The sequence below is a fragment of the Canis lupus genome, chromosome 20 (assembly GCF_011100685.1).
Source record: "Canis lupus familiaris isolate Mischka breed German Shepherd chromosome 20, alternate assembly UU_Cfam_GSD_1.0, whole genome shotgun sequence".
Taxonomy (NCBI): Eukaryota; Metazoa; Chordata; class Mammalia; order Carnivora; family Canidae; genus Canis; species Canis lupus.
The window spans coordinates 56,598,128-56,608,803 of NC_049241.1; the positions used below are offsets into that span (position 1 = coordinate 56,598,128).

General features: G+C 62.5%; 1 long non-coding RNA gene across 1 annotated transcript; it reads left to right on the plus strand.

Annotated features, from left to right (window-relative positions):
* The first annotated feature begins 7,790 nt into the window (after positions 1–7,790).
* On the plus strand, positions 7,791–10,410 carry LOC111091401. The gene is made up of 4 exons (XR_005375231.1): positions 7,791–8,101; positions 8,926–9,124; positions 9,918–10,005; positions 10,131–10,410. It is a non-coding gene; the product is annotated as an uncharacterized LOC111091401 (long non-coding RNA).
* Positions 10,411–10,676: the final 266 nt, after the last annotated feature.

The following is a 10,676-nucleotide window of genomic DNA, read 5'->3' on the forward strand; positions in this document are numbered from 1 at the left end:
GATAGGGAGTGAGGCCCAGCCGGGATGGAGGGTTGGTGGCAGGATTTTTCTTTCTTTTTTTTTTTTTTTTCTTAATTGGCTCATAGGAGCAACTTAATAAATGTTAGCACATTTATTGAGGGCCGACCTGGGTTGCCACCGCCTCAGACCCTAACGGGAGATTTGAGGCAAGTGAGGTCACTTGTCTGATGTCACTTTCTGGGAAATCGGTGGGAGAATTAGCAGGGAGCCTGCGAGGGCCCGAGCTGTCAGCTGATGCTGTGATTCCTGATGCTGCTGGCAGATGAAGGGCGCCGTGGGAGGGGGGTCACGACCCGACACCCCCAAACCAGGGGGCTCCTCCGGAGACCGGGCGCCCTGCGCAGCCACGGGGGTGGGCTCTGCGCCCTCGGGGTCTCCCCCTGGGGCTCGGGCCCCCCAGTCCCGCTGCAGGGCTGGTTCCCCCCACCTGGGGAGGGCCCAGGAGCCCCTCCGGCGGGGCGGGGTGCCGGGGCGGCCCCGGGGTGGCGACCGCGGCCGCGGAGCCGGGCGGGCGCAGGGACGGCCTCCGGAGCCCCCTCCCCGCCGCGGCCTCCCGCGCTTAACGACCGCGCCGCCGGCGACCTCGGCTAATTGATCCGCTAATGGGCCCCGCGCCGCGGCCGCGCCTAATGAGGCGGGAGGAGGGGGCGGGGGCGGCGGGAGGGCGCAGGGGGGCCCCGGAGAGCGGCGCGGAGAGGGGGAGGGGGCGCGGGAGGGGAGGGGAGGGGGAGCGCGAGGAGGAAGCCCAGGGGGTGGCAGGAGGGGGGACGAGGGCGGAGATGGAGGGAGGGGGCGGGCGGAGCGCGGGGGGCACCGCGGGGAGGGGGCGGGAGCGGAGGGGGAGGGGCGATGCCCCAGGGGGTGCCGCCCCCCATCTGACCACCCGACCCCCTCTCAGACAGCATCCCTGCAGGGGAGGCCCCTGCGCCCTCTCCCAAGGCCCCCCCTTCCCCTACCGCTCCCCTTTCATGCAGAGGCTTCTCAGCTGGGGGATCTGCGAGCATCAGGGGTGTGCGCCCCCCTCCACTCTGCACCTCGATTTCCTGTCCCTACAATGGTCCTAATGTCCTCCGTGTTGGAGAATCCCGGCTGCCCCTGTCCCCCTAGGCCCCTCCGTACCTCCGGGGACTCCTAGGTCTGAGAGCCCCCAGCCCCAGAGAGCCAGCCCTCCTCCCCCGGGGGGGAGCTGGAACTCCGGGCCTGACCCAGGAGGTGGCCACCTCCAGCAGGGCCGGGTACACCCGCGGTTCAGTCTTGGGGGGGAAACAGAAAGAGGCCCTGCTGCCAGGGCTGGTGGAGCCTGGGACCTGGAAATGATGTCACGGGCCCATTCTGCAGACAGCAAAACTGCAGCACGTTGTCGGGGCCACAGAACGAGGCAGGTGGGTCCCCTGGGCTGCGCTAAAGGGGCTCGCAGCCCCACAAAGAGGCACCGGAAATAATCAGGAAGGCCAAGCAAGTCACAGGGGTGACAAATCATCAACAGCCACGATGTGAACATCTGTCACGGCCCCAGCCTTGGCCAAGGGTTTGGACTAGTCTAATTCATTAAAAATATATATTTATATTCATTTTTTTATATTCATTTTTATTATTATGTTTATTCATTTTTACCCCCAGCATGGGGCTCCAACCCCCTCCCCCCAGAGGTCAAGAGTCACGTGCTCTTTGGACTGTGCCAGCCAGGCGCCTCATCTCTGTTACTTCTTGAAAATACCTGTGAAGGGAGGACCATTTTGCAGATAAAGAAACTGAGGCTCAGGACAGGTAGTGACTTGCCCAAGAGCTTCACAGCCGAGAACCTGGATCCTGAGGCAGGGAGGTCCCATCCATAGGGTCCAGGATCCTCGCCATTGTGTCTAAGAGAAAGAGAGAGCTTCTGGGAGCCAGTGCTGGGGAGGGGGGCCTTCAAGGATGGGGTGGCCAGCAGGTCAGGGGCCAGCAGGAGGGGCTGGGCTGAGGAGGGTGGGAAGGCGGTGAGGTTGCTCCTTGAGGCACCCCCCCTTCCCGTGGAGGCCTCCATCCCAACAGTTCTTGGCCTCTTCCCCGTGCCTGGGGGGGTGAGCAACCCTGATGCCACCTCGGGGCCTTTGCCTCCGCCTGGAACATGCTGTCCCCAGAGCTGGGCACTCGCTGCCATCACCGCCATCAACACCCCCTCTCCCGCTTTATCTTCGTGGCATCAATCACTGCTCACAACTTAAGTCCACAGATATTCCCTTGTTCTCCTTCTTCCCCTCACTCTGAGCTCCCTCCCGGACAAAAGGGATGGGGTCTGAGGCGGTGGTGGCCGAGGCCCCAGGCTGAGAGGGTGCCGGGCACGCAGTAGGCGGGCAGGGGAGGCTCCGGGAGCCTCGGGCAGCGGCAGAGGAGGTGGCCCGGAGCCAGCCCCCGGGAGCCCGGCAGGTGTTGGTGCAGAGGAGGGGCTCGGGGGCGCCTGGCCTTCCCATTTAGATGCTTCCCGACTTTGGGAGCTGCAGGAGGGGCCCATGCGCCCAACCCGCCCTGCCCGCCAGGGACACCTCCCCCCCAGGGTCCCTCCCAGTATCCTAGCATTTCCCTGTGTCTCCACCCTTGGCTCTGGATGTCCCAGAGTCTCTCTCTCTCTCTCTCTGCAGCCCCGCCCCCCACCGTCCTTCGAGGTCTTTCTAGATCTCTCCTCCCTCTCTATCTCTCCCTCCTACTCTCCCCGTGTGCCCCCCCACCCCGCTCTGTGCCCCCTCCCTGCCATCGGAGCCTCCCCTAGCAGTGCCCCCACCCTCCATCCCCCTCCACCTCCCCGCACAGGCCTCTCCCACCCACCCGGGCCCCTGGGCCAAGTTGCTGGGCGCCAGCCAGGCCTGGAAGCCGGCCCCTCCCCCGCCCTTGACCCTCCGCCCCCTCCCACCCCCTCTCTCCCCGCCTCCGCCCCTTCCTCCTCCACCCCCTTCGCCCTCCTCCTCCTCCCCCTTCTCCCCATCCCCAGCCCTGCCTCCTCTCCACACCCCCCTCCCCTTCACCCCTCCTCTTTCCCGGCCTGGGGGAGAGGCGGGGCCGCTCCCGGTGCCCTGCTGGGCCTGATCGGGCCTGTTGGGTAAGGGCTGACCCGCCCCCGCGGGGAATGGTGGGTTTCCCCGCCCTGGCGGCGGGTGGCCTGGCACTTGGTCTGCCCACCTGGGCGGCGGGGAGGGGGTGGCCCGGGCCCTGAACAGGGCTAGCCCACCACAAGCACCGGGGCTGTGTGACCTTGGGCAGGTCCTTAGGCGCCTCTAGACTTGGCCGCCTCCACTCCACGCTCCCAAGCCAGATGGACTGGCCGCAGGCATTTATTGGACGCCTGCTGTGTACTGGGCTCTGGGGTGGGTGCCCAGGGACCCAGGACAGAGTGCTTCTTGACCCTCATGGAGCCCACAGCATCCAGGGAAGACAGATAACAAATAAACTAGCAAATAAGATAATTTCAGAGAACAGTCAAAGGCTACAAAGAGAAATCCAACAGGGGCAGGAGACAGAGAATGACAAGGGGCCTCTCTCCGTGGAGGTGACATCTGAGCTAAGACCTGGATGACAGGAGCCTTCCAGGGAAGATGGCTAAGGGGAGGGGGGCGCTGCAGGCAGAAGCCCAGACAGAGGCAGCACCGCCTGTTCTGGGCAGGTTCTCACCCCCGGCTTTGCAGGCCTGTTGTGAGCATCAAAGGCAAGGTGGGGGGAATGGGAGGAGGGAATAAGGGGGGGCAGCACTCAGGGCAGCGGGAGGGAGCATTGTCAGGGCAGCTCAGCCCCTTTGTTGGATGAGCAGACTAAGGCCCAGAGTGAGAGGTCTCACAGCAAACCAGAGGCCAATGGGGCCACATTGTGTGTGGGGTCTTTTCCACACACATCTATGCCCCACCCCCTGGGGATGCTGAATCGGGGGTCCAGCAAGGAGCACCCCAAGAGTAGGGATGGAGGCAGGGTTCACAGGGATCCGGCACGTGGCAGCCACAGCGTAGAGGTGAGGCCCAGACTCAGGGTGGAGGGGGTGTGCGTGGTATGGGGTCTGGGATACGGGCAATGACCAAGGGCTCCCCAAATCGAGGCTCCCTTCCTGTGCCTGCTCCTGCCGGCCGGGCTCTCCCCTGCACACACCGGCACAGTAGTGATGGGCAAAGCCGGTTTGCCTGAGCCTCTGTTGGATTCTGTGATGATAGGAGGAAGTTCCTACCTCTCCTTTCACAGAATCACGGGGACACCGCAGCAAGGTAGGATCTGAACCCAGGCCTTCAAGGGAAGTGTGACCTCAGGTGGCCCCTGATCCCCGCAAGCTAGGTTAGCAAAGGGCAGGCAGTCAGGGGCTCCGGGGCCCTGCCCCAAATCCTGGGTGACCCGGGACGGGCTCTGTCCCTCCCTAGGCTTGCCGCTTTATCCTCCCAACAAATACATGGAGCAGGCTCTGTGTCGGGCCTGGGCAGACCGTAAAATCCTCAGTAAGTGCTCAGAGATGAGTGTTCATAAAATGAGGGCGGCTGACCAAGTAGGAGGGTTGAGGGCCCCCCTAAGCCGGCTGGCCGGAGCAGGCCTCACTAGCATGTGATGCTCCATCCAAGACTGGAAGGGGAGAAGAGTCAGCCGTGGTCCAGGCAAAGGAAACAGCCTATACAAAGGTCCAGGGGGCAGGACCTTGCCTGGTATGTTAGAGGAACAACCGAGAGGCCTGAGAGGGGAGGGAGGGAGAGGGAGAAGGAGATGAGGACAAGGAGAGGACAGGGGTTGGATCATGTAGACAAAGGGGGGAGTTTGGATTTCATTCTGAGGGTGATGCGGACCTCTGGAAGATTCTTGAGCAGAGGAAAGGATGGGGTCTGATCATATGCGTATATAGACAGATAAATAGTTTTTTAAGTAAATATCCATGTCCAACTTGGGGCTTGAACTCAAGACCCGGAGATTAAGAGTCACATGCTCTACGGACTGAGCCATTTTATTTTATTATTATTATTTTTAAAGATTTTATTTATTTTTAGAGACAGAGAAGCAGAGACACAGGCAGAGGGAGAAGCAGGCCCCATGCAGGGAGATGTGGGACTCCATCCCGGGTCTCCAGGATCAGGCCCTGGGCTAAAGGTGGCGCTAAACCACTGAGCCACGGGGCTGCCCCGGACTGAGCCATTTTAATGGGTACACGGGTGGGGGGAAGGGAGGGTGCATACAGAGACCGGTATGAAGCGGGAGGCCAGGGAGAGAAGGCCTTTGGGCCACAATGGCCGAACAGTGGCTTCCCAACATGGACCATTTACTAGGAGTTATTTTAAAATACCTGATTGGCCTTCACCTCCTGGAAGATTCTGTCCTCAACCTCAGTTTCCAGGTGGGGAGCCCCGTGGAGCAGAGCAGAGGCCATCCAGGACTCCCTGTGGCCCCTTCTTTTTTCTTTTGCACCTGCAGGGGCCGGTATTGGGAGCCTTCAGCCAATCCTAGTGCCTCCTTCCTGCCCAGTCCCTGACTCCCACCGTCAGAGCCCATCGCACCTTTGCAGGCCCTAGTGAAAGTAGTAGCTGGGGCCTTTCACCCCATGGGGCCTGACCATGTCGTCCCCCCCCACCTCACAGCGTGGGCCTGGCCAGAGGTGCGCCCTGCAAGGTGAGGCGTCAGAGCCCATGACTCCTCAATCCCAGGGGAAGACTTAACACTGTCCCAGCTTTCCTCTATGCGGCAGCTCCTATGCACTCTGCAGAACCCCAGCTTCGACACCCCCTCTGACATCTAGGAAGCCTTCCCAACTTCCCAAGCAGGGACCTTGCTCCAGCTCCGTCTCTGCTCCCACCGACAGTCCAGTCCCGGTCCCTGCACCTCAGCCCTGACTACAGGGGGCTGAGAGGGTCTTCTGGTCTCCCCCTTGCTGTCCCAAACTTGGGAGCCCCTCCCTGAATCCCTAGCCTGGCTGCTCACCCGGGGGACAGCAGAGAGCACTGGTTTCTCCAACAAGTCGCTTCCAACCATCTCACTGTACAAGTGAGTAAACTGAGGCCCAGAGAGAGGCCCGCGAGCGTCTTAAGGTCACGGTGGGGGGCGCCAGAAGCCCGGGCAGGGCTCCCACGTTCCCAGGTGGAGGGCGACGTGTGAGTGACTCTTCTGGGGGGGCTCAGCGCCAACCTTGGCAGGAACAGAGGCTCAGAGGTCACCTGAGAGCCCTGGCCGGCAGGAGGGGACAGGCTTGGCTGGTGGCCCAGCAGCTCGGCTGGGGGCGGGGGGGCGGGGGGGCGGGAGGCAGAGGTTGGCGAAGTCGGAAGCCAAAGGCTTGGCCTCCCCGAGGGAGCCGCTTTCCCGGCCCGGGTCGGATCAATGGGCTGTAATTATACCGCGCCGGGCCCGGAGCCGGCGGGGAGGGAGCGGGAGCTGGCAGGAGCGAGGCGGCGGGCGGGGGAGCGCGGCCCGAGAGGGACCCACGTTACTTTGATTGACAGCCCTGGCGGGCGCCGCGCAACGCCTTCTGGGGATCGTAGTCTTTCCGAGAGGCCCGCTCCCGCCTCCTCTCGTGTTTGCGCTCGGGGAAACCGAGGCACGGGACTCCCGCACCTCCCTCGCCTCCGCCTCCCCGTCGGCTTATCCCTCCCCCCATCTGGCCTGGGGACAAAAACTGACGCGGGCTAGCGAGCCTCCAGCCCCGGGCGACAGTCTCGGCTCTTCCCGGGGGTGGGGGTGGGGGTGGGAAGGGTCCTTCTACCTTAGTTTACCCATCTGTGAAATAGGGCGAGAGGCGCCCCGTGGGGCGCCAGCTGGCCGGGCTTGTGCAGGGCAGGGTGTTGGGCGAGGGGCTCTGGCATTTGAGGAGGGGCCCGCCGGGCTGGGGGTGGCTCGCTACCCCGGGTTTCGGAGCCTGACGGCACCGGATCGCCCACCCCCAGCCCCGGCATCACCGAGGCCCGGCGTCCACGAGGCTCTCCGCGTCTGGCGGGCGGGGGGGAGCCACACGCTCCTACCCCGCTGGCAGCCCTCTGATTGGCCCAGCCCGTCCCAGTGCCTCCTGCCATTGGCTGCGGGATCCTCGATCGCCATTGGCCGGAGCCCATTGTGACGTCACGGACCCATGTGGGAGCGCCGCGAGGCGATTGGCTGGCGCGCGCAGCCAACCACCGCGGAGAGAGGAATTTCCACAGTAGCCGAGGCGGAGAGGCTGATTTAAGGTGGTCCGAGCAATCCGGGGTCCCAGCGCTGCTTCTCGGCTTTTTCCTTTAAAAAAAATAAAAAATAAAAAACCCACCTCATAAAAACCCAGGCAGGGACTGGGGCTGAGCCGTTCCGTACGGCGGGAGGAGGGGGATCAGAAGCGAAGTCCCTTCCCCCATTTTGCAGCTTCTTGCCCGGTTCTGCAGGTGGGGCGTGCAGCCCCGGCGGGCGGGGGTGGGGGGAGGGGGGGGCGAGTTCGCGGGGCGCAGGCTTCTGGGGTAACGAGAGGGTCGTGCTAGACTGTCCAGCCCGGAACCCACCGCGGCGATCCTTGCCCGGCCCGTCCTGCTGCCCCTGCCGCGTGTGCATTTCAGCGTGGTGCGGTGGGTCCCCCATCTCACTGCTCCCAGCTGAGCCCCCCCAAATTCTCAAAGCTGCCCCCAAAGCAGAGCTCACAGCAAACGGTCTCCTCCCTCCTGGCGAATCACGTACACCATCCTGTGTGTGTGTGTGTGTGTGTGTGTGGTCTTGTGGCTTCTGGGCAATCCACAAATCTGTATTTACCCTCCCCTGCGGGGTGTGCCTGGTAGAAACGTCTAAAGCCTGTTGCCTCAAGGTCCCCTCCTCCAGGAAGCCTCTCTGGCTTCACCAGGCAGAGGCCCTGTCCGTCTGGTCTGCAGGCGCTCACTCCATCAGTGACCCAGGAGTCAGTGCCTAACTCTGTCCACCCCCCACTTCCCTATCCTGGGCCAGGCGTCTCTAGGAGCCCGAGGGCCTTCCAGCATGAGGGTGGGTTGTAGAATAAATACCCACCTGAACAGCCTGTGCTCACTGTGTGGAGGGGGAAGGTACCTTCCGGAGGAGAGGATGCCTGCAGGAGATGCTTTGGGGCTGGGCCTTGAAAAAATGGATTTTCTCCAGGCAGAGAAGGAGCAGTAGCGAATTCCAGGAAGAGGTAACCACACAAGCAAAAGCCCGGAGGTGGGAGAGAACACAGAGTAGGTAATGGGACTGGCGTGGGCTGGAGCAGAGAGAGTAGGTGAAGGGGTGGAGGGAGGTGAAGCCAGGCCGGGCCAGGTGCTGCAGGACATCTGAGGCTAGCCAGAGGATCTGGGGTTTGTCCTGAGTAAGTTTGCCATAGGAAGCCATGGGAAGGGTTTTGTTTGTTTGTTTTTTAAAGTTTTTATTTATTTATTAATGAGAGACACACAGAGAGGCAGAGACACAGGCAGAGGGAGAAGCAGGCTCCCTGTGGGAGCCTGATGTGGGACTTGATCCCAGGACCCTGGGGTCACAGCCTGAGCCGAAGGCAGATGCCCAACTGCTGAGCCACCCAGGTGCCCCCATGGGAAGCTTTTATGTGGGAGGGCCAGGCCCAAAAATGATGGCGAGAGTTAAAGCCTGCTGGGGCTGGAGCTCAGAGAGGGGAGGATGAAGAGCTGGCTCAGGCCGGAGGGGGCGCTCTGCGGATAGGGAGCAAGATTGAGGGGGCAGGTGCAGGGGAGGGAAGGGGCTAGGCCTAAGCCAATGCTCTGTCTTGGGAGAGCAGGACCAGGGCCCAGGTCTGGGGGAAGGTGCTACACCTAGTGACCCCGGGAACATCCCGGGGAGGCATGGCGCTTCCTGGAAAGGTTTTGGAATTAGGACTTCACGGACCCCCACCCCAGAACCGGGGATTCCTGGCGTTGTAGAAAGGTGGAACTCCGTTCTTAGCCCTTCCCAGCAGGAGTGTGGCCAGTGACTTCCGGCTTGAGCTGATCAGCTGTTTCTTCTCCCCAGCTCCTCTGCCTATCCGTTTATTGAGCACTTGCTGTGTGCCAGGCTCTGCAAGAAACGGCTCTGTCCCCACACGGCCTAGTGAGGGAGACAAATGCCGAATTGAACAACCCGCAGGGAAATGTGGTGTTGGCGAAACAAAACACACTCTGGCGGGACCTCGAAGGAGGGAGGACGGGATACAGGATTTGGGAATAACCAGGTGGGATGAGTGAATGACCGTAGAAATGGGTGGCCTGGAGGGGGCTTTCTTAGGTGACCTCTGAGCTGAGACTTGAATGACCCAAAGCAAGGGAACAGCATTTCAGGCAGAGGGAACAATAAATGCAAAAGCCCTGAGGCAGGCCCCTATCTGGTAGGTTAGGAAAAGAGTGGAGAGGCCAGAGTGTCGGAAGCAGAGGGGATGAGGGTGAAGATGAAGGCAGTTGGGTCCAGGGAGGGAAGGGCAGAGACGGGGTTTGTGCAGGGCCTTGTGGGAAAAGAGAAGAGTTTGGATTTTATTTTGATGACAATAGGGAGCCATTGAACACTAGTACACACACACACACACACACACACACACACATCTCTGTCCTCAGGATCTCTTTCTCCCCTGCGCTCCCATCCTGGGTAGGTCGCATGTCTCTCAGGCACCCCAGATAAGTAGGTTCCCTCTTGTCTCCACCACTGCTCCCCAAAGTCTTTCTCTGTACACACAAATAGTTCCCCAATCGCCAAGCTGTGATTGTGCCTTGTCCGCAGAGCTCGGAGAGGGCCAGAATCGCTTCCCCTTCGGTCACCCTCGTATTCCTGGCACCTGGAAGGATACCTGGCCCCTGATAGATGCTCAATAAATTATCTGTTGGCTGGAAGGCGGTGCTGCTCAGCTCGGGAGGGCTTCGTCTACTTTGGCTCCCCCGCCTCCAACACAGGGGCAGGCATCACCGCGAGGCAGGGGTTTCTCTCTATTTTGTGTCCGCTGCGCCTCGGTGCCTAGAGCTGTGTCTGGTCCGCAGGAGGTGCTCCAGGCATGCTTGTTGACCGACTTAACAAACTTTGAGGTTTTTCCTACCAAGATGGGAGCAAGGAGGTGCGATGTCCCAGGTGAGTGTGGGGGATGCTCCCAGGCTGGCTGCGGTCTGTGCCCCCAGTGGAGCGCCTGCCCCCAGCGACCCCGGTCTGGTGGCAGGGATTCGGCTGCCCTTCTCAGGGCCTGCTCTGCCCTCTAGGAGCTCGCAGTCTGCTGCTGGTGGCAAGGGGAGTCCGAGTCCCAGCTGCGGGAGTTTGCTCGTGCAGGGCCAGGCTGGGGGCTGTTCAGGCCCCATCTCCTTAAAGGACAGCTCCAGGCTCTGCCGTTTTACAGATGCGAATACTGAGGCCGGAGGGGGCGAGCGGGGTCTGCCCTCCTCGGTGCAGGTTGCCGGCCTCCTCCAGAACCTGTCTCAGCCCTCTCCCTCGGGAGGGCCCCTTCACCCCAACCGCCCCCTCCCCAGCACGCTGCCCCCCACAGCACCCCCCCGCCCCCCGCCGAGGTGTGTCTGGCTTCCCTGCACGTCTCTCCTCCGGGGAGGGAGCGGGCGGCGTCGGCGGGGCACTGGGCGCGGGCCTCAGTTTCCCCACGGGGCCCGGCCGGGGGCGGGGCGGGGGCGGGGTCCCGGGGCGCGGGCCCGAGGCGCGGGGGGCGCGGCGGGCGGGCGGGTGGGCGGGCCGGGGGGCGGCGGCGCCACCTTAAGGCGGCTCTGCCCGCGGCTCCCGGCCGAGCCCCGCCGGAGGGA